The 24,859-nt window shown below is 39.6% G+C and overlaps 1 long non-coding RNA gene across 2 annotated transcripts in view; it reads right to left on the minus strand.

The window, feature by feature from the left end:
• Positions 1-23,765, minus strand: part of LOC149918903 (uncharacterized) — a 69,461-nt gene extending 45,696 nt beyond the window's left edge. The window contains exons 1-2 of one of the 2 annotated variants that reach the window (XR_016464059.1): positions 23,712-23,765; positions 23,319-23,455 (exon numbers count right to left, since the gene is read on the minus strand). This is a non-coding gene — a long non-coding RNA (uncharacterized LOC149918903). The other variant, XR_016464058.1, reaches the window with a different exon arrangement.
• Positions 23,766-24,859: the final 1,094 nt, after the last annotated feature.

The following is a 24,859-nucleotide window of genomic DNA, read 5'->3' on the forward strand; positions in this document are numbered from 1 at the left end:
GTAGTTTTAAATATTCTCAAGTAATCCTTCTGAAGGAACTTCAGCTGCACAAAGTGAGCAAAGACAAACAAAACTAAGTAATGTACCTCAATTCCATTTCAAAACTAACAAACTCATTGCTCGGACAAACAAAACCGTTTACAGAACAAATGATAGTCCACAGAACACCAGCAAGAGAGGCCATATCATTGTTATGGTTAATTCTCATCCTTAACCCTTCCCATCTTATTCACTCCTCACTTCATGTCTCCAGATAGCACAGTCCAATCTCAGCACAGAGAATTTCTGAATTCAGCAGAAACCAGTGAAAGGGTGGGAGGCTGTTTCCAACACTCATATTTCAGGCAGAATTTCAGACCTGAAGAAGGGTTCTCAATCCCAAAGCATTAGCCTTCTAAAAGACAACCAACCATGTGCAAATGAACACCATCCCTCTGAAATAGCTTAGCACTGAAAATTAAGTTGTTAATGGTCTTTTCTTGGGTGTATGTGTATTTTCCCACAAGCATTTACATAAGAAAAGTGGAGTAATGAAGATTATGTAGGCTAGTTAATATACAAACTTGTACATCAATACCAAAGGCTGAGGCTTCAGATCTGATCCGAAGGTATTCTGAGTGAAAACATAACGCTTTTGTGCAGGTCAGACCTTAAAAATGAGAGGCTCTGGGTGGGTGCTGCAATTTAAAGTTTCCATGATGAGAAACTGGGCATGATTATACAACCACATGATCAATGCTGAAGGCAGATCCCTGATATCAAGTGTTCCACTATATAAATGCTGACTATTTAGTTATGTAAATGAATCCTAAATCTCAGGACTGAATTATATATAAAGCTGAGTTATATCATATTTAGTTACAGATACACCACAATTTATGCAAACTTTATCCCATTGAAGTTTTTATCATTTCAAAAATCATAAATACACTTTTTATTCATCTCTGTGCTGCTCAGTTTCCTGATAGATCTTGGGTGGGAAAATATACATTTCACTGAGAGAATTAAATATTTGCCCTTCTCAGGAATGACAAGACACAAAATGATCTCGTCTGAAGACTTAATTATCTTTGCAAATATAAAATGGAGACATTATGGTCTGTCTAGTCTTACTTATAGATGCAAAACCATTCAGTTCAGAACATCATCAAGCATGATATAATCCCAAGAACTGACTGCATTTTCTTGTCCATAAAGGCATGTTAAAAACTTGTTTCTGAATCCATTAGAAAGAAATCAAGATCAAAGCTTTTTCAAAAATTTTCTCTGCATGATCCCCTCCATCTATAGGAGGGGAGGAAACTCATAGAATCTTCACTGTGATAGTATTGTCCTCATGACTACTTCCACAATTGCTGAGATGCTTTTTGTGCTGCTTACAAAGGAGAGTCAGAAGAATGACAAGTACATGAGGGCACAAGAAATCTTAGACCCAAGATCATCATGCATTTCCCCTCCACTGCCCCAGTGGTTAAGAATCTGTGACCTTGCACTGTAAAGTTTGTTTGTTTTCCTTACAAAACTTTCTTGTAAAGAAATCCAAGCACTTGATTTTTTCATATCTGTGATGGAAGAAAAGCCCCTAGATTGCATTTCCACAATCCAGAGCTAGACTGTTTGAAATATGTTCAGCTGTCACTCCTAATGGCCCTTCCTGATAAACACAATTCAATGACTAAAATGCCTAGGAGGTATTTTTCTACGCTCTGCAGAACTACCACCATTTTCAAATTCCCCTATTCTCCACTACTTACTTATGTTTCTCTTATCGTGGTATATTATTGCACCTGATAGTTGATGCAACTTTCCCCAACTGTCATGACATTTTTCCCCAGAAGAATGCCAAAAACCACTCCATCATACCATGAAACAGCTACTTTTGCCAGCAGCTGCTGCTCCTGACACCTGGCTTAACCTGTTGCCAGGAGGATAATTATCACTTTAATGCCCAACTGCCTGAGCATCTAGAAAGAGTCAAAATTTCTCGTATGGTGTTTTTTGTTCTGTATATTTTTTTAATCTATACAATGGACATCAAATCCTGGGGAAACTAGAGACCAGAAAATTCCCTTCTTTCTAGACCCAGCTGGTTAGAGCTCTCTTCCAAAGATATGACCTCATGTGCACTTTGGGCATAGCACTCACAAAGACAGAATCTGCAGTTTTTGAGAGCCAGTCTCCCTGTTGGCTCACTCTGTTGGCAATGAGAAGCAGAATATTACAGAAGGCGACTCAGAGTCACTGCTGAGCTGCCCAGAGGAAGGAGCTGCGCGCGATTGTGGTGGTACATACAAAGACCTGTAAAAACATGCACAATAAAGGAAGAGGAAAGAAGTCATTGCAGTAGCTAATGTATTGCTAATTTTGTCTATTAGATTTCACTCTCTAATCCTTCACGTGATAGACAACATCCAAACCCGACACCTCAAATTTTGTGTATCCCACACAGGATTGATTCCTGTTTTTCAATATTGTACTAGGGCTGGTATTCCTTCTGAAATCAGAATCTATGTAGTATTTCATAGAGTGTAAATCACCTCCGCAACTGGAAATAAGTTTATAGCAGAGAAAGAACCTCAAAAGAAAGCGGGTAGGTCTACTCCTAGTACTGCTAAGGAACTGCTGGATGGGCAATAACCCTGTGTTATATAGTTTAAAGTTTACTGACACACAAGCAAGCTCTTTTTTCACAGTTTGTCGCCAAGTAACCAGGCTTCCATCCCAGCTCTTCACATCTTTCCTGAGCTTGAGTTTTTCTTTCTCAGAAGTAATATGTAACCCAGTCTCAACCAACAGTTACTGAACACAGCCAAATGTACAAATGTTTCATATGGAAATCACAGAGCCTTTGTCCATAAAGCATTTATGCTTTTATTCATCAGGCTATGTAGTCTTGTTACTGCGTTCAACAGGATTTAAAGGTTCTGCTGGTCCAATCTCCCCCAGTCAACTCTCTTCCGTGTGTGCTGTGGAAAATAGGTTATGTTTAATGCAGAGGTGAGAACTACTGGTCCAATTTAAAACTATACTCTGTCCTATCAAATATGATCTTATCCTTATTTTTTGTTTGTTTTGGTGTTCTTGAAAGGGTGAAGTATTCAATTTCCAGCTTCTTTGGTTGTCTTCAAGATTTCGAGGCCTGAATTCATGCATTGTAACCATGGCTTGCTAGAAATATGTGGAGAGCATGTGCGAGAGTGATATTGTTCACTTCTGTGTCTTCTGGGGCTTCTCACATATTGCAAGATATTTCACTTCTATAAACCACTTGAGTTAGTCCAGGGATTTTCCCTTATCTTAATTGATGCTAGAAGATTGCATATGCAATATCTTTTTACTCACATAAATGGTGCCAAAACATTGTGTAGACTTTGGTAGTAACCACATCTATTTCACTGTAAGCAGGGTTATGGTGGGGAACAAAATAAAAATTGAACAAAGAACTATCTAAGTTTAATTATAAAAAGATAACAATGTAGAATGCAATATTATACTTGTAATACAAGTTAAACTTGTCCCTCAGACTGACATGAAGTTCCCAGATCGATCGGAGGGAGAAAAAAAAAGATAATACTTGAGTTTTTGCCTTGGATCCTCTGGGAGTAGAGTGAAAACAGTTGTACTCAATGGAGAACTGTGCTCGAGTATTTAGAGCTTAAAATGTGTTACTCCTCATTATAACATATACAAACATTCTTCCATATTCACTATGAGTTTAAAAGCAACAAATCTGAAGAGCGGCTATGCTATTAAATATAGCCGTCAGGACAAATAAGAAAAATACTTCAAGCTATTTTTATTGTGCATATCTATGGGACATAGACACTATGCATACTATCCAAACTGCTTTATATATCATTAAAAAAAAAAAAAGATGTTAGAATTACACCTAGATACCAGTCTACAAAAGAATTCCTGCAACTTCTTTCCAGGTAAGGTTTTTCACAGTGTGCTGTCTCTTAGGACATCCTCCAGTTTATCTATTTAGTTTTTTTCTAATTACTTCCAAATGTATAATCTGTATCATGGATGCTCAGTATTTTAGACAAGGGATGAAACTGAAAAACAAAAGTTTTTCAGTTAAATATTTTACCAGACAATGACAAAAAGTTGCAGCTCAACAGGATCAAGGACACAAGATAATAATCTCTTAAACCTATGGTTTTCAGTTCTGCCTGTAATTGTGGAATAGCGTGGATTCAGTAGAGCACAAAATATTTTCTTTTGTCAATCACGCCGTAGCAATGTTCAAATATTTTTTGTACCCTGGCATCTTATGATACATCTCTTGCTTTTAGTAGTCATGTCTCAATCTCGATTCACGTTCAGTGAACCAGGTGAACTTGACTCATTCCTATGCAGATGGCCACATTCAGGCTTACCAGTTATCCCACACACCTATGAGGTCACCTACCCCAAGCCACTTATCTCTCTTATCTCACATACATTGCTTAACCAAGTTGTATTGTGCTGCACCCTGTAACAAAATACCTCCCCTCTTCCAGGAGGCCAAAAGCACTGGTAGTCTTTTACTGTTCATATTGACTTTTCTACATCAGCACCATGCCTCTATTAGTAAGAGTAGTAGGATCAAAGCTCAGGGTGGATCAAGCTTCCTGCACTGCATTCAGGCATGCAAGAGCATGAAATGTGTACTGGTTTTGAGTCTCTTATCTACCTCCTGAGTGTTGCAGTCATTGCAGACAGAGTTGTGTACAAATCTTCAAACACTCTTTATTTAGAAAGCAGAAGACTGAACCACAGCTGCACTTGTCCCTTTTTTTTTTATCCCCCAAGGACTGCTTTTTCTCAAGAAAAAAAGAATAATATCCCACTGTTGGGATGATGTAAACCAGAAGGAATAGTAGAGGTACAGAAGTTATATATCAGAAAACGTTGCCCAGTGCTCCAATTATCTTTTGTAGAAGTTACCTGGTGAGAAGGGCAGAATTGGCAGACTGAGGCATACTACAGGAGGAGAGAGTGTAAAAGAGAATATGGCAAGTAAAAAGGAGTCTTGGGTTCTGCTGTATCACTGGGGTATACTCTAGACCTGTAATAAAAGCCAAGTCCTGGATTTCTGTTATGCTTACTGGAAACCTACATACGAATTCCAGAAGTTTGTAAGAAGTATGGCATTTGGCAGAGACCTGGTCTCTGGTCACACGAAGGGTGAGATGATCAAAGACACCAAAAGGCTGTACAAGTGATTCCAAGAAAATTCAGCACAGATCAATTAGCTCAGCAGTAACGTCTCTGCACAAACTTCCCATGAATCCCCAGAGGATGGACACATACTTAGAAATGAAAGGTCTTTTCAGTCCTCTGCAGCTGAAGAACAATCTCTTAAATTTCTTTATTTTATATCAGTAGGCCTTTTGATACAACTGCCTTGAGATAGCTGCAGAGCAATTGCCACAGATCAGAGTCTTCTGTTATGGCCAACTTCAAAACTTCCATCAAGATGTTGACAAGAACTCTGTATCTTGAGGATGTAAGGGCCCAGCTACCTATATACACAGAATTGTTCCTGAAAAGGTTCTCAACATTCCAATACCATCCTATGTACCTATTTCTGTAGCAAAGTAGCATGCTTCTTTTTGGCAAAGTTTAATACCATGTCTGGCTTCCCCCTTCTAAAGCTAATGTTGCTCTGGTATTAGTGTCACCAAACTCAATCCATATTTGAGCAGGAATACAAGCAGTGGGGACAATCACAGAATTTAAAACAGAGTGCAGGGCTCAGGTAGCAAAGTGCCATCAATACAACTATTGAGCAGGCTGTTTATTTCTTAACTTACACGAGGAATTGCATAAGGTTACAACAAAGTGAGCAACAGTATCTACCTCATCTCTAAATTCCCTTCTGAAGAAAAACATCTTTAAAACAGTCATAAAAATAAAAGAATGTTGAATTGCAGACAAATGATACTTTACAACCTCCAAGCATTGTCACAAACCATTGAAGGCAGCTTCCTCTTCTCTGGGGAAAAGATTTCATGTTGGTGCATCTGTTGTGGCTTTTTTCAATACTGCACTCAGCAGCAGAGAAGTCCTTTTGCAATGCAAATGCCAGTTTTTTTCCACATCACATTTGCCTGGATCTGCCCTATTTCCAGCTCATAACATGACAATTCTGATAACTGTTTTTGCCTTTGTTTTCCAGTAACAAAAATCACTACCTACAAAAATCTGCCACTGACAGAAATCTGGCTTAAAACAATATTTCTTTTTGACTTCACTGAAACACTGAGTCCACAACTTCTGGAATACTTTATGCAATTGAATGTGGTAGTAGATTTGTGATGAGAGACTAAAGAAGAACAAATTGTAGTCATGTTATCAAGTCACCCTTGTGCCCCCTTCTCTATGACTTCTCCTACTGGTTATATCTAGATTTATTATTGCACAGGAGTGGAAAAATCTGGATGGGGGTTTAGCAACTTTAACCTAAAACAGCACACAGGATATGGAGACTCCAGACAAGCAAACGTGTTGCTATAGCCTCCAGAGATTATTCAAAAGATTCTTTCAACATATTTATATTATTTACCTAAGGTGGAAAATATCAGATTAAAAAAAGTGCTTAAAATATGCTGCAACATTAAAAATAAGGGGTAGGCAGACCAAATTTATACAAATCAATGTTTAAACAACATTATTTTACTCTCATTCTCCCTCTATAAAGAGTAAAGAGTAAGAATAAAGAGTAAAAATGATTGCTAACTAAAAAAAAAAGTTAAAAAACCTAATACTTGAGACAGCATTGTAATAATGGCTTATCCCACATATACGTAAGTTCCTGGGATGCTAGTGAGTGGCAAGTCAGATGGGAAGAACGACAGACTGCTTCACTATGTCTGTTTCTTTATCATTCAAGATAATTTGCCAGCCAAGGACTACGTTCTCTAAAGCCAAAGTCCAAGTAACATCAAAGGCTAAGAAGAATTCTGTTGCGGAACGAAACTGAATTCAATCACTTCATCACTGGATCACCACTTTTTGCCAGCACTGAAGTTAGACATTTGTGATTTTAAAATTCTTATACAACAGTTTAAAGCAAAAAAATATCTGAGCAGAAGTTAAGCATCTACTGCAGTGCTACTGTGCTAGGATTTTTACACCAAGACAAATGGATTATAATGCAAAATTGACAAGAGCTTTGTTGCGTGCCTTCAGAATGCCACAGAACCATCTTGCAAGTGTACACATCACACAAAAGCATCATGCAGAAGCATCATCATCTACGGATTTGACACTGAATTTTAGTATTCATATTTCCCAACTGGTTTTACTTCACCAACACCTTTCTACCATAATACTGAAAGGAGAAGAGGAATTGCAACCTTAGAGAGAAAAAAATGGCAACCGCTATCTGCACTACAATTTCAAAGACACAGATAGGGGTACAAGCTGATAATAGCACAAACCTTTGAACCACTGAAAGAGGTTTACACACTAGTGTCCATGGGTAAGATGCAGGTCAGTTTAGTCATAGGCAAGAAGGGGCATGCAACCACACTGAAAAATAAAAATTTTGCTCTTCGCATGGTCTTGTCCTGCTGGAGACAAGAAAAGATGAGCAAAAACATTCTAACAAGATGCACCATTCATCTTCCATTGGCAAGACAGAGATATACATCTCATTTATTACCAAAAGACTGGACCTGCTACACAGACAAAATGCAAAGGAACTAAATTCTGAGAAACACTAGCTTTGCTGTATGCAGGCTCATGTACTTCCTAAGAAAGAAGGGATTTGACCCTTAGGAAACAGATTTCAAAAGAAACGGTACTGTGCTCAGTTATTGGCACATGTTTCATGAATATATATTTTTTGATTATTCTACTGGACCTAATTTTGAAACATGATACCAGTCATAAGATAGTTTATATAAACTAGAAGTTACAATCAGAAACAAATATGTTGTTCTGCACTCTAAATCTTTGAACAGTAAGCATCTTAACAGTAAGGCTTTGAAATGCATTGGATCACACCTAAGAACAAATAACCAGGCACCTGCTGCCTACAGAAATACAGAAAGCCAATAGATTTGCTCCGTAAAAGCAAACATTTGCTGTTGTTGCATTGTTTGTCATTCCATTTGCATGTTTATTGCAATATAGATTGGCTATAGTTCTGGCAGAACAGCTATTACAGAAGAAGGTCCCTCCTCAGTAAAGTTGAAATCTATGAACTCTAGTCCAAATATTTATGCTATAAACTTAAAATGAGGAAGATCTAGACCTATAAAACAAAAAAAATAATAATAATTAAAAAAATTAACGTTACTTTCCATGAGAACTCCAGAGGTAAAGACAACCTAGGCAGTGGGACAGTAGCCTTGTCTTTTCTACAAGCTTTTTTTTTTTTTTTTTTTTTTTAATAGACACTAGGTAGCATGCAGAAAGAAGTTGGAGGCTGTGACCTGAAAACTGAAAGAGCACAGAAGTTCACGAAGAACGCTGATATCTGCTTAACCTCACACCTCTATTTCTGTTTCAACTACAGCTATGACTGTTGCTGATTTTAGTCAGTTTCACAACCTTTCATACTGAATCTAGAACATAGAAAATTTCAGCTTCCAGCTGTAAATGGAGGAAAAACTCAGGAAGAAAAAGAAAAAAAAAGATATAGCAAAAGATTTACTTTCTGAATGTAATTATCAGAATGACCCGTCTTTAACCCTACACTATGGTTAATAGACTTCCTGTAGCCATCATGTGATTAGACATCTCTTGCACCTGTTAGCATATTTAGGCATGTATTTTTGTGTTAACGGCCAGTGTCTTTCTAAATAAGCCACGACTACTTTTTAAATCGCTTAAGTCAACTTCCTCAAGCAACCACAAAGTGAGAGGTTCTCATGGGAAAAAAAAAGAAAAAAAAATAGAGAAAAAAAGTGCCAAGCATCAGTTTTCAGTTCAGAAAACCTCAATAAAATCTACAAATTATTTATCAGAGGAAGAGAGAAGAAACGAGAAACTACCTGATCAAAATACAGAATAGCAAATACAGAGGGAGATAATCAGGTCACCTGTGGAAAAAATATCTTTATCTCCATTTTATCTTTGCTTTCAAGTGTTCTTGCTTCAACAAGACTATCACAGCTATCTCCACAGGTAAACCCTGCAGTATTAGTCTGACAGCATTTAGAACAATGCAATTTATTCCTGACCTGGGGAGAGGACAGCATACTGCTGGAGCAGCAGTCAGTGCACTACAACAGTTGTGTTGCACTCTTGCTGGAAAATAATCTCAATGTGGGATAAAAGAGATTTTTTTTAAGCAATAACAGATTGGTTTACCCTATTTCTCCTTTCCTTTGTGCCTCATAAAGCACTACCATTAACATTGTTTTCTTTTTCCAGATTATGTTTCAATTCAAGCTTTCGTGACTCTAACATTACTTCAAGTAACATGCTTGATCAGATCTTCATCTCTGGTCCTTCCTTTTTCAGGGCATCAGCATAGGAAAAGGCCTCTTGAAGAGGCCAAGATGCACTTCCCAAGCAGCACTGCTGCCTTCCCAGGTCACCCTGATAGTGCAGCTGCTGCTGAGAGGCAGAGCTTTTGGGAATTCTGGAACACAGTGCACAGAGACAACTGCATCTGACTCAGTTTTTACTTAAAAGACTCCTTCTGTTATCAGTCATGTAAAGGTCTATTGACTTCAGTAGATCTCTATGTGTACTGTTGCACACACGCATGCATACGTGCAAAGCGTGATCATGAAGCATCTTCCCAGCTAGCAGGCAGCCAGTACAACAATGAGAAGGCTCTTTTGTTTCTGGCCATTTGTACAAGACAGGGAGCTTTACACGCCTTGTACCAGTACAGTCTGTGGTTCACACGCAGCAGTCAACAGCAAAGATATTCTAATATGCAATACCACAGCGCTGGCAGTACAAGTTCAACTGTATCTGTGGGTTACACGCAAAAAAAAAAAAAAAAAAAAAGTCCTCTGGAATAGTTAGAGCAATACAACTGTTCAGCATGGCCAAGATCTGAGATGCAATTGGACTATCAGATTCTGGTTTACAGGAGACTAATCCACATGTATTTCCACAGAGCTGTCGCATGAGCTCTAGCCAGACTCAGCCCTGCACCCAGCCTGCTCAAAGGGGAGCTCTGCATCAAACACGAAACCACCACCCAGCATCAAAAATCACCAACTGCATTTCTTTCAGCTTGCTTGATTATTCGGATAAGAATCCATTTCTGCAAACAATGAGGGTGGAGAAAGCATTTGTTTTCAGGGCTGACACTTGCCCAGACTGACAAAAGGCTGGTGGCTTGCAGACAGTTTGATAAATAGATGATATAGGAGTGGAAGAGGAATCTGTAACATTTTGCCTTGTCTGACAGAACTGGCAGGATAAACCACAAAAACAAAACTGGGAGTTGACTACCAACATCAGCAGCAGATAAAGCTCTTCAATTTCTGTGCTGAAATTGTGTTAACCTTCATAAATGTCTATCTCATCTTCCCATGAAGTCATCCACTTCCGTATATGATTACTGGCTCTGTAACACACTAGCGACAACCAAGATGTGGTTGTGTTGCCTTGGGCAACATTTCTTGATTTCTGTTTTTGAAGTCAGTGTATCTGCTCTGCCTACTAATTATAGTTTTGTACTTACAGTTCAAAGAATGATATTTAAACAAAAAAAAAAGAGAGTTGAATTGCTAATATGGAAAAGTAGCTACATTGTTTTGCCTTAAGTTTCACTACACCATTTTGACAAGAACAATGCATGCATTTCTCAGATGTTACGCATATTGGGTGGCCTGGGATTAACCAGCTACAAATTTGGGTTTTCCTGCTTACTCACATTTTCCCTAGACATTTATAAAGTTAAAATGAAAGCCTCAGGTGTGTTAGGTTATGTGAGAGAAGCTTGTCTGCACATGCACAAATGAGCACAGAGCTAATAAAGGGGAGACCAATGACACTTTGCCTGGACTCCTCCCAGGCCCATCACAGGTACATCAGAACTGATCTCTGCCAGCCTGGTTGAGTACAGAGTCACAAGTGCAGGCAGAAGCACAAAACAAGACTCTAAAGAAAAGACTCCCTGCCCATGACTCTCCCAGGGCTGTTTTAGAAGGGACTGAGATCGAATGGGCAGGTGCTAAAACCATGAACAATGGCTGATGAGCCAGCAGTACATCACCGTTTGAATGGAGAAGGGTTACTGGTCAGAGGTTGGGGACAGAATGGGAAGTGGGGGAAGAGCATTTCAGGATCACACAAGACATAACGGGATGATGAGGGAAAGAACCAGAGGTGCAAAAAAAATGGATTTATGTGACTCAGAAGTAAATAAATATGACAAAAATAGTGGGGGCAAAGGGCTATAACTGTTTACATGGTATACATTTTATCTGGTTGGTACAGTTGTCTGGCCACATCCAGCACCTGATCAGCATTTTCTGTGCCACCTTATAAAAGATTTAACAACTTTTCAGGGGGGAGGATCTCTGTTCTTGGTTCACGTGCCTGAACAGGAGTGATAGCAACAGAAGTAAGGTCATGGCTGGGAGGAATATATGCCCACAATGCCAACACCTGCAGTATGTGCAGAGGGTGTGCAAAGGCCAGCGGAGAGTAAGCTGGAGTAGCTAGTAAGTAACTAGCCTGGGAGCCAGAGATGCCTTGAAAGTCAAGAGTTTAGGAGCCAAGGGAGTCCTGTTGTCAGCTCCGTGCACGTGTGTATGTGCATGCAACAGTGAGGCAGTGGGTACCAGGATGCAGCCCATGGTACTGTGTTTTCTAGAGTACTCTGTGTGCCTCTGGGATCTGTGCGACTGGTGATGTATACATGTGGGGTGCATGTGTGCTTCAAGTGTGTGCTTGCTGCTGGTTGGACCTAGGCACATGCAGTAGCTTCATCTGTCTCAGGCCATTGCAACTATTGCAATGTATTTTCCCCCAGCAAGGTGTATTTTTCTAAATTATTACTACTTGTATAGAAATTGCTGGCACTCCTCCATACCACAAGTGTGTTCTACAACATACTGTATTTCCAAAAGAAAGCTCCACACACAAGCCACTGCTTCAGCACTCTTATCTTCTTAAGTCCATTCTTACCTTTAAAAACAAGGAAGTGCAGCAGCTACTATATTAATGAGCCTCTGAAACTTAGATCAAGACTATTTAACTGGGGACAAAGTAACTTCACAGTCACAACAAAGAGAACCATCTATCTTCCACAAGAAAGAGCAGACGTATTCGCTGTTCATGAGCAATTGCCTCACCAGGAATAATGACAGACCTCCCTATCTCTTCAGTCATTCACCATCAGAGCAGGAGCCACAGCCCTTAAGAGATGAGAAGAACTAGACAATAAACACAGAGAAGACTCTGCATGAGGAGTGTGCAGCCTATATAAACAGGAAAGGAAATGCAGGCAAGGAGAGGCAGAGCGCCTTTCCCTAGGTCATGCACCAGGTTCTTGACAAAGCCAGAAATAGAGCTCTGACTTCCTGAGCCCCCCTCCATCCCGGCCCACCTGGCCTCCCCTGTGGTTAGGGCACAGACAGCAAGCTCACGCAGCAGCACTGCTTCACACGTCAGCAAAGAACAGATCAGCAGCCACCTCCCAGGATCTGCATCTGTACTCTTTTCAGGAACGGCAGTTTCAGCAGAAAGAGTTAGGCCAGGAGGTATTAGATAGTAATAACTGTATTTCAATATTCTTTGCTCCCAGTCAGTTGCCTATTCTTTTCTGGATAGCATTTTAAGGGATTTTCTTTGCCTCATGAATTCGTGATTTCTTCTCCCATGTATGAAGCTATTTTTAATCACCAGATAACACCACCACAGAATTTAGTGAAAAATACAAGTTTTTTTTTAGAAGTCATTCAACACCAACAAAAAACATAGTCCAAGAAATCACTCTATTAGACAAACATCAAACTGAATGTATGACATTATCATATCCCTTTGTTGTTACTTCATCCTGGAAGTGATTCTTAGGTAAGCAACTTATTTGAAACAGAAGGAATCATTCTCTACATATTTAGACTGATTATACTTGCAGTCTCCAAAATTAACAAAGAGGTCCAAAGTCTATTTATCCACAAGTAAAAATCATCAGGAATCCAGATCCAAATAAGCTCTTCTGGGCTCTTTTCCTATGAGATGCAGGGCAGCAGTTGGTTTTGATAAGTTACTCCCAAATCAGAACTGTAGGCAATGGAGTCTCATTCAAGGTCAGCATCTGCATTACACCCAGCAGCATATGTACTTGCTGCTCTATTACATGTACTGCATATCTGGTGGTGTTAACACAATACAAAGTAGATGGCTTAGTTTCAGTTTTCTTATGTCTACCTCAGAAGAATTTAGAGAAGGGGTTGAATCGAAGCCTGAAGAACTCCTAAAGGCAGTTTGCTCTTAAGCCTCTGGGTTTCTTCCTCTTCTAGAACTAGTACACCCAAGCTCAGCAAAATTATTGTTTCTCTTCCAGGTTTGAGATGATTATATGTGTGTTATTCAATGCTCACATTATCTCTCTTGGCAGTAACTACAGGTAACATAAAGCATAACATCTGTGGACTCACAGTGCCTTGGGCTGGCTGTCTCCAGGAAGGGGAGAAGGCTTCCATCACCCCATCCCTGCTCCTGTCCTCTCTGCAAGATGCATCTCCCCACACACTACATAGAAACTCATTGAGTGAGTCACTACTTTAAGATGCACTACTTCCACTTGGCTATAACTTGTGATTCTCCTCCAAAAATAAATAAATAAATAAAATCAGGCTACACTAGGGCTGAAGAATGAAGGACTGCATGTTTCAATTATGTACATGCAGCCTGGAGAAAACCAAAGTAAGTTAATAATGTTACACCTGGGCAGTTAGCTGCACATGCTGGCTATTAGCACAAGGCTGTCAGCCAAGTGCCATTAACCTCCAAGGCAAATCATGATTAAACCATAACACCCAACCTGTCATGTCTCATTGTTTCATTAACACAGTTCTGGAAAGCCTCTAATAAAGTCAGGGAAACTGTTGCCTCAGAATTAGCAGAGATTACAAGATCTTGCACGTGGATAGCGAAGAGAAGAAAAGGAAGTTTATCACAATCATTTGAGGGGCATTAGAGATAACAGCGATAATTTTGCTTCTGATCTAAAGCCCACTGAAGTCAGCAAACAGGCTCCTACTCTTTTCCTCTGAAATAGTGATTATTATAAATATTCTCCCCCACTCATTTCTTAAATTAAATTAGAAGTTGCTAAGCCCAGAAGAAATCTGTAATGCATGTACCAAAATATTTGCATGGCTGACAAGCTCTGTCTTTGATTCTTCATGAAAGGCATATAATTGCATTTAATGTAATTTATTTGTCATTAAAGAAATAAGCTTTGATCCAAACATCCCAACAGAGATCCAAGAAACTAAAACTCCAGGTCTATTTTAAAAGCATTGTGCATTTAACTTTCATTCCTTATCTTATTAGGAAATTTATTCTCTAAGAGATTATAGAAATATAAGAAAGGGGGAAAAAAAATATTATGCTTATATAACTCTATTAATGCCTCAAATTATAGTTGGGCCACTTTTGTTTGTTTTGTTGTTCTTGGTTTTAAGAAGAGAAGTTGTCAAATAATTCAAACCAAAGTCTGGCAAAGATTATGGTCAACACCATCACCCTAGAAAGCTTAGATAGCACCAAACAATGTTCTCCTCCCATGCTTCACTCTGTCCCAGTCCCAAATGCCAGCTAACAAAAAAGAATTCTATGAGGAAAAGTAGAAGTTTTAAAAGCATAATGGAAATACTGTTGTGACAGATTTTAGTGACAGTGACAGTTTGTCTGCATTCAAATAGCTCTCTGCAGCACAAGAATGGGCAACACAGGTCTTGCACTCCTAGTCATAAGGGAAGAACCAGCATATCTGGTTTTATTATTGTTCTGTATTGTTGGGTGAAGGCAGCAGGGGGCAGGACTCATCTGCTTTCTTTACTTCCTTTTTTGGTTTAATCAAGGCATAAGCAAAACAAACACTTCAGAAGGTGATCAGCTGAGCAACAATAAACAAGTAATCAAAAAGCAACATTCTGTAATAGAAAAATTTCTCTCCTCCACTCACACACCAAATGCCTCCAGGAAACTTTCTGTGGGACTTTCTGTGGGATATTCAGCTTCCAGAACCTGGCCCCTAGTGAGCAAACTATCCATGCCAAGCCAAGACAAGGGACAAGGAAAAAAAACAAAGCAAATTCTACACTGTGATTGTGAAATAATTCAGATAATCTAATTTCCTATTACTCATTTAAAATACTTGTTTTAGATGGAGGAAAGTTACTTAGAAGTCATGATTACATTTAAAAAGAAAAAAACCACAGCGGTTTGACTTTCAAACTAGTTCTTATCATGTGAAAAAATCAGTTATTTCAGTGTTCAAGCAAAATCACAACACAATCATAACACCCATAGTGAATGGGATTCTCTCTGTCACATTAGTCTTGGTAGCCCAGGCAGCCTGCTTCTGACACCAAGTGCTAAGGCTAGCACAAGCATGTATAACAACCCTTCCTAATATTACTTCTCCAGGGACAACACAATTTACAGCTCTGAGAGTCCTGAAACGCACGACTTGAACTCTTGTGAAGTTCCAGCACCTCTAAGCCCTTCTCAGTGTCCTAGATACTGTTATGAATCACCATCCTTGCTTAAACCTCAAATTCCCTAAAATGTTTAGCTTCATCTGGACTTCATATAATAAGCAGCAGCAAACAAAGTCCTATTCATCTTCTCCTTGCCTGTGGCATTAAAATACTTTCACCCATCCTTTTTCAGTGGCATCTTTCCCAAGAAAAGAAGTCCAAAGCCTATCTGCTGTTAAACAGAAGATTTTCAGCATCTTTGAGAGTCACCACTACTCTGTTCTTAATTTCCTCCAGTTCTGTTCTACCTTCTCTGATACAGAGCAGCTCTTAGCTGTTTTCTTTGTTGTTGGCTTTTGACTATTTTTTCAATCATTTGAAGCCTCAGTGCAATTGGTAACATTGGAACAAATGGCTCTTCCAGAAAACCAGTAGTGAGGAGAGTACTGGATTTTGTGGTCATCTACAAAATCTGCCAGGTCTAGAGTTCTTTAAAATAAAGAGAATAGAAATTTATCCCTGTAAATCTAGTTTTTGACTGAAGGCAAGTCAGATTTGTTAACCAATGAATACTTGAAAGAAAATAAAAATACAGTCCTGAAGCAGAATCACTGATATAAATACCCCTGCCTTATTGAGTTTTTTTAAAAATACAACGCTATTTTGAATTATTATTCACATGACGATCCTTTTATTCTAACCAGAATGAAATGGAAATTGTCATGCTGTAAAGATAAACCTAGTTTAGTTTTCTTGGACTATAAAAACAGTCCAGACAGTGAATTTCTAGAATATCCATATTAATTTACCCCTACCTCACAAATGGTCTCACATAATCAACAGGTTCCTAAATGCAAAAATCCACTCTGGAAAGCTTGTTTTTCATTTGTTTTTAAGTAACAGCCAGTATGTCTTTGAGCGTGCCCCAAGAGAGAAACTTGGGTTTCTTGTCCCCAAATGGAAGGACAGATTTAGCTGCTTCTGCAGGCATTTTCCACTCCTTTCCTTAGATTCATTGTGAGCTCTCCGGGGAGAAGACTACAGAGCTAGATGAGGAAATCATGTGTGTAAGGATGTGATGGGGGAAGGGAGATGGAAATATCAGGGCATAAGATGTAATCCTCTCATTCCATGATGACCACCGGCCAAATCTTATGGGAGAATCAACAGGTTCAGATCTGCAGTCAGACCAAGCAGTAGCTTAGGAATAACTTTGCAGAACAGTCAAGTCCAGGCAGTGAAATAAAACACAGCTCCAACAGAAGAACCCTGATAAGAGAAGAGTGTCAGCTCCACCAAGTCAGGGTTATGATACTGGGACAGACTCAAGTTCTTCAAATCTGACCCCAACAAATAACACTGAAAAAGTTGGAAAGCTTGCTTATAAGTAGAGAGTGAGGGTCCAAACATTCATCAGAGTCTTTAGGGAACAGTTGTAGCTGTGACAACATTTTAAAAAGCTGTAGACATCCAGCCACAGATGTAGAGATAAAGCATTCATAGCATGCATTCTAATAATTTCTGTTTATACAGCTTAGACAAAAAGTAACTAAAACTAATTCCTTTTTGTGTGGGAATCTGCTCTGGTTTGACTCAAAGGTCATTTTTAAGTCTGTGTTCATTTACAGTGCTAGACAAATATTTGTCAAATATACAGGCTGCTGGTCTCATTTGAAAGATAAAGGTTATGGAGGAGGAGGGGAGGAAAAAAGCAGCCAGCCAGGACAGAACACAAAACTGAATGAACCTTAAGGAAAAGCATCCGTCTGCCAGAACAAGACACTCCTGCTAGCAGACACCGCCACCTTTTGGGGAACAGCTTGAGAGGCTGAGCATAAAAGAGTGCTTCAACTTCCTTGTAAATTTCCAGTCTTTGTTCTGCATTTGCCTGAACATCAGAGTCTGATTAATTCAATTCTCAGCTAACTTCCCGCAGAGGAAAAATGATCATTTATAAGAACCCTGAAAGCAGCTAGTTTCTTTTACAGTATATTCCTCAAAACAGGTGTACTCTTACACCATAGTTCATTCACTTCTGCTGTTGCAATTATTTTTAGCCACTTTCAATCAAACTCGACAAAGGGAAAAATATCTCAGATAAAATTCCAGTTGTATTTCTGAGAAGAAGAGCTACCTTAAAGACCACGCCTTACTAGGGGCGAGCAGAGGAGGAAAGCATTACTCACCTTCGTAGCAGCAACCAGTCAGCCAGTTTGGTCATAGTCATTGCAAATACACTTTCTTATATCAGACCCTCCTGATGCTTTTTTAGCACCAGAACTGTAACAACCGATTTTAAGATATTTATTTCAGATAAGCTTGAAGTGTCTTAGTAAAGGGCACTCTTAAAACTCTTGCTATTGGAGTGGCTACAAACTCAGTAACTCTGAATTAAGTACTGAGGCCATAATCATTTTCTAAACCCTACAGGCTCTTGTAATAGTATGCTCCTACCACCACAGGAAAACACTTCCTCAAACGTTTGTAGTATTTATCAAGAGATTCGGGGGAGAGAGGGTTATTCACTCCACAGGAAGAACACAAGATAACTTGTTTCAGTCTTTCAAAGCTAGTCTTATTGAAGACAGAAATTCAGAATACCCTTTTTGGTTGAACATCTTTGAAAGGCACCACAACATTGTTAAGCCAACAAGAATCAGTTAGTATCCTTGTTCTCCCAGATGGGAGCAGAAAGCAGCATTTTCTCCATTGAAATTACTGTAGCAGAACTAACAACAGAAAGCAAGCTGAAGAACACTGTCAGAAATAGGTGACACTCAGTCATGGATTTTAAATCCTTCATCATCTCAGACACTGAAGCACAATCAAGCAGAGCCGACCCCTAGTTTCCAGGAGTTCTTTAAGAAGCAACAAATAACATGACCCTACACAAGACAAAAAGTAATTTAATCCCCCACAGTTCTCAGTTTGAAGGTAAGTAGGCTCACTCTATGAAGATGTCTCTGAATAGAAGTTATGTTGTTCTGATCTTAGTGAGATGTTTACAACACTATTCTGGATTGCCTTTGTATCCTCCATGCATTGGTTTACTCCTACTGCCAAAGGTATATTTGGCTTGCCCAGAAACACAGATGCAAGAATCACTCCTCTGACCTCAGGATATGTTACAGAATTAAGGGGGGGAAAGGAAATCAGGTTCCCTGGGAACATTCCAACAAGAGTTAAAACAGACAAGCACTTAACCCCACAGAAATATTCAGATAAGTTTTCTCCTTAAAAAAAAAAAAGAACGAACAACAAAACCAATAAGCTAATCACCAGAATGTATCAAAACAGACTTAACAGAAGGATAGGAGAATGTTTTGTAAATCAGTCATGCTGAATTTTCGTCACCGGGAGGTCTTGTTTTGCTAATGGTAACAAAACAAAACTCTTTGACAGTTGAATTAACACTTTCTGTCCAAAGTTAGGCTGGATAACAGGTCTATCAACCTAACTCATCAATGCAGTTGAATCTTAACAAACATCACAGCATCAATTTAGCCAAAGATAACTTTTTGTCCAAATATCTTCTTGTTTCTGTCAGATAACTAAGATACTACTTGAAACTTTAAAGTAGATATGATTTTACATTGCAAGTGATCAGTTAGTAGATACAGGATGCTACATACCAAAACAGCAAGATTTCTCATGGCATTAAGGTTGTTGAATGTTAAGACTCCTCAAAAAAAAAAAAAAAAAAAAAGAAAAGAAAAAAAAAGAAAATCATTCTAATCTGGTCTTTTGCCTCTTTGCAACTCTGCTTTTGCTACGTTAAAGTACATTTCCTGAAAGATTCTGTCTGTTCTTTAACTCTCCATCAGCTTTCCTTTTATCCAAAAGAGAGAGTGGGAGGAAGAAAAAGTCGCCTAGAAGACCAATGCCTGCCCTTGGGTGAAAATGACAGTAGAAGTTTAAAACTATTTTGAAACTTTCTAGCTTTTCTTCTAAAAAGATACCCACTGCTTCAGATACGATGTACAAATAAAGGTCCACTACAAAGCACAACTGTTTGCAAGGAAAACCGTGAATGAGAAATACATCTAAGCACAGTGCAGCAGTTGGTAGCCTCCAAGAGAGGGCAGTCTTAGACTAGTAATGATTCACAGAGGGATTTATTGTTATACGTGTTTCCTGCCTCATCTCACCGTATGCATCTAAGGAGCGTGGCTTTTAAGTAACATCATCCAACGAAAAAAAAAACCAACAACCCGAGTCTAGATCAACGTTTATTACCTAGCTTCTTGCAAGACTGAAAGGGGAGGGAAATATTTCTATGCATTCTGCATAGGGTTCTCAGTTCAAGAGAAAGTGTATATTTAGGCACATATTCATCTTAAATAAATGATTAATTCTAGTCAACAGCACTTTCCCTTGCTTCTGAGTTCACCAGCAGGAAGATTGGTGTGAGAGGCAATCACTCAGATTCTGCAAGACCAAATACCAATGCAGGGAGAAAAATGCAATTGATACAGCATTTCCCTGGAAAGACAAAAATCCTACCAGATTATTTTAAATTCACTATCAAACAGCTTTTCTATGCAAGCCCTGTTGCCTGTTTTCACTTTTGAGTGCAGGCTTTACTACTTAAATAAACGGAGATATGAAACCATAGCAGAACAGAGTCTTCCTTGCCTTTCTTCAGACCCTTATTAAGACCATCTGGAAAAGCCAACCCAAAATACAGTCCGATACCAGTGAGCAGAGGCTTCTGGAAAGAAGCAAAGCTTTGCACTGAATCCCATTGCTTCCAGCCCCTTCATACTTTTAAGTCATCATTTCAATAGCAATACCAGCTGCCTATGCTCCAGCTGATTGAAGGTAGTTACAAGGTCCTGGAGAAACCTCATATTTCACATGGTTACCCTCAGCATTCATAAGGCAACCGGTTGGAAATAACTCCCATAAAATATTTATCTCTATTTAGACCAATGCTAAGTAGAAGTGCACAAAATAGCACCCAGAGCTCTGTGGAACAAGGGCAGCAGTAAAATATAACAGCAATCCTCTGGTCAGAAGCCCAGTCAGTCCTGTTGGAGCACTGGAGGAACAGCTGAAGAAATGAAGAATGACAGAATTATTGTGTGGATCTACTTCACACCACTTAACAGCATTCTGATTTATACACAACTGTTTTGATAGCACTCTTCTGTCCAGCTACCCACAACCACACTTTGGCCCCACAGGTCATAGCTGCTGTTGCATTTCAGGTGGCAGAACACAGGTGTTTACTCCAATCACTGGAACTGATAGAGTTCTGTTCCTTCACTAAGAATGACCCTCATCTCAGAGATGCACCTCATCTCTGCTCATCAGCATCAAAGACAACTTCATGTGAATGCTTGGGGGAGAGAAAGAGAGAGAGAGAGAGAGAAAAAAAAATCATCAGTGGGAACTAAGCTGGTTAAAGAGGTCATACTTTTTTCTTCTCTCCAATAATACTAACCCACATGAGCATTGGGATTTTCAGATATTTCTGCAATGTGAAGTTAGGTTTAAGACTGAGAATAAAAGTAGCACTGAAGCTTTTGGAACACAACAGTAATAATACAAAGGGAAAGATTTCTTAGCCAGAATGAGAAATTCTTAACTAAGATTTTAAGGCTGTAAAAGAAAGCAAACAAGGGCCTATCTTCTCATTTTACTTGCTGAAGTACTCAGAAAAGAAAGCCCATTCAAACAAAAAAGCACCCTTCCAGCTTCTACTGCTGACAAATAGAAAAAACAGGGAACACTCAACTCAGATTAAAGTCACTACTCAAAATCTGGAATTTTTTGTGTCTGTAACAAGACTTGACATCTATAGTATCACAGCAACTACTGTAGTAGTAACATCCAAGTAAGCAAGCCAGGACAGCTAACCCACCTACCACTGAGGTTAACAAAATGGTTTTCTCTGCTTTCAGTGAAAGTTACCCTCATTGCTACAGCCTGGTCTATCTTCCTAATAAGGTCCTTGGAAGAATTCACCAGTGCAGTTTCTCAGTTTTCTTCACAACAACAAGGAACTACAAGTCTCAAGGTATCAGTTTTTAAGAAACCAAATAATCATTTCAGTAACACCTACCCAAGTTGTGCATTTCAGTTAGTTTAGAAGGAGGGCAATCCATAAAGTGCTAAGCAACTACAAATTTCTGAGCTCCAAATGAGAAGGAATTCATAAAGCATAAAGTCTGTTAGCCTCACCATAGTATTGCAATCACTGTTTTTTTTTGTTTGTTTGTTTTTTAAAAGAGAAGTCAAGAATGCAACACTTTACAGACACTGCATCCCTGGAAACAAGTCAAAGTGCTTGGCTTTTAAACATGCAGCACAAGACAAAACTAGCCCTTAAACAACTAAAGCACAGACAAAAGGGAAATTCAAGAACATTACAATAACTTAGGTCAAATCGGTCCTGGAAAATACAAATAAAGATACTTAAATGGTCTGGTATTTTAGGGATGAGGCTCCTTTAAAGAGCCCAAACCCACACCCAGCTGTGATCAACTACATCCCAGTTACAAGCACTTACACAATCAGCGCTTACCTACCACTGCTGAGGGTGAGGACAAGCCACGTGCATGCTCAATCAACTCCTTTTTACTCTCTAATTTTGTACATATAGGTGTCATTACCACAACTGTAACACAACAGGGAGCCCATCGCACACCACATAATCTACAAAACAGTTTATAATGCTGAAGGCAACAGGCAGAAGCTTTATCTGTGCTAGAGAAAAGTGTTTAACTGCAAATGGCATCAGAAGTCCTGAAAGTCTTTCCATCCCACCCTTCCAAAAGAAAAACAACAACAACACAAAAACCACCACCAAAAAGAAGCACATACCTGGAAGCCGGCTGCTGCTTATCACTGCTAACAAGAGTAGTAGTAGACTTTAAACCTATCTCAAAAGTTTCAGAGCAAAAGCGCCTAGTCCAGAGCAACAGCAACTCATTACACCACCAGCAGAAAGGCACCTAGCCCTGCCACAGACAATCCCCCTGCTGATTGAAATCAGGTGTGCAGGAGCCCCTCCACCTGACTTTGCTGACGCTGAGTGCCCGGGCAGGGAGCACACCTGAGCACACAGGTGCTGCCCGCCCACCACCACAGTTCAGTGAAAATAATTCATTTTTCTGCTGTCCCATCTCACTCCCTTCATAACTGATTTGCAAATCGCTCTTTCAGAATTACAGGTCTCTTACCTGAGCAACGCATCTTCCAGAATTCCGTAGCTAGAAACAAGTAAAATTAAAAGCACGCAAAAGCACCTGCAGCATCCCCTCCCTCGTTACATCAGACCACTCACCCTTACGTTTTACTCAGGATCTCCAAGATTTCTTTGTCCCACGTTGTTGGGGACGGCGGGTAACTCCTCCTCACCCAGCACTCCTATAGCTCGCATCCTGCCCCTAAGAGCAGCCTCAACGCACCCCGGAGGGGCCGGGCTTGGGCGAGGCTCCTGGCGTCTTTCCCAATGCCTTGCTGGTCCTAGGGCTGTCCCAGGACCGCCGGAGCTCGGATGCCCATTTGGGAGCTGCTGAGATGGGACGAGTGGAGAGCTGTTCTGTTAACCCCCTCCTCCCTGCCTGCTGAGGCAACGTGAGCAAGTGCAGGGCTCTCACAGTTCCTCTGCTTAGTGTTGCCGGTAATGTTCGGTGTAATGTGGTTTTAATTTTACTCAGCGGAGGCAATGAAAGCGTGTAGTCTTACCGCTGTTTCCCTTCTTCCTGCCGGGGGTTATCTGACCTGCTGAACTTTGTCTCGTTGGCATTCGAAGTAGTGGATTGTTTTCAGGCATGATCTTCTCTGCTGCACTCCGAGTCTCTTCTTCCTCTCTTCTTTGCTTTCTGTTGCAATGAATGAAAAAGTAGATGAAAGTTTGAACTAGGTTTATTAAGCTTATGCGCACGTAAGATCTTGTTTAATCTTAAAACATAAATCTGAAGTCTGAAGGTAGAAATTAACTGAAAAGAGCCCATACAAAATTTTTGCAGTGCAGCCGACCTTGCAGCCTTCTAAAACACCTCAGCTGTGATCTTTAAAAAAACCTCTGGCTAGAAAGCCCCCAGATGAGTTTGCTAAATATGAATTGGATTTCCTTACCTAGCAGGGTGATGCCTTCCCTTCTCTTCTAGGTTTGCCCTTTCATTTGATTCAGCCACCCTCATTAGAGGAGAATAAGAAAATTAAATGCTGTAAAGTGTAGTCTTGACTAGTATGAGAATTAGCAAATGTTTTGTTAAGTTAGCAACACCCAGCTAAGGTACCTATAAAACACTTGTTAGATGCCAAACATATAAATATGTATAATATCACGCCATTATTTTTAACCTTTTATTCATTAATTTGGAGGTCTCCATGGGGACCTCTGAACCATAGGCTAGTATTTTTTCTATGACCCTTAAGGTTAAAAAAGCTTTCTTTGCATACTGTTGTGTTCTTGAAACCAAACCAACTGTAAAATACTGCCTACTTCTAGGCTTAAAATAGCTGAAACCACCAAGTTTCCTGTGGTTTCACATAAAACCATACACTTTGTGATGGGTGCCTACTGTTGTAAAACATGGGCAGGGGCATGGCCAGGCACCTCCCAGAAGCTCAGCTGATAGATTTTTTTTCAGTGGCAATCTCTGTCTGACTCTCATCCACATGGAAATATGTTTAAAAGTATACAATGGGTGCTCACAAGGATGACATATCAGAAAGAGGCCTATCTATTTTTTTCCTTAATTTTATGGTCTTAGGATATGTGTGTGTTTGGAGTATACACGTGGTTTGGCAGCTGTCTCTCAAGACTGTTCAGTATTATCTCACATGTGCAGTAAATAAAATGCAAAAGGCTGTTCTTTCTGCCCCCCATGAAAAAAAGTCAGCATCTCCAAAAGCTAGCATTGAGCAAGTATTAAAAATACTACTTCTGCACAGACTCTGTGTTCTGGAACTTGCAGTGGATTCACATTTGTGACAACTTCTGGTTCTGCAATTCCAAATGCAGACTGATATCATCTCTCCTGTCTGTTAGAACCCAAAAGTCCCCAAGAATGAAAAGATATATTCCAAGTAACTTGTCTCATTGCAAACCATATTTATATTAAAGGTTATCTACAGGAAGCATTTTCAGACCCAGCAGAAAGCAAAGGGTGGGTTTCTCTCAGCCATCTGGGTGACATTCTTTTCAGTGAGAAAAACACAGATTTGAAAGCAGCTTATTTACTGCTTTCACTCTCAGGTCATTTGGAATATAAAGTCTA

The sequence above is a fragment of the Phasianus colchicus genome, chromosome 2 (assembly GCF_987193195.1).
Source record: "Phasianus colchicus chromosome 2, bPhaCol1.hap1.1, whole genome shotgun sequence".
Taxonomy (NCBI): domain Eukaryota; kingdom Metazoa; phylum Chordata; class Aves; order Galliformes; family Phasianidae; genus Phasianus; species Phasianus colchicus.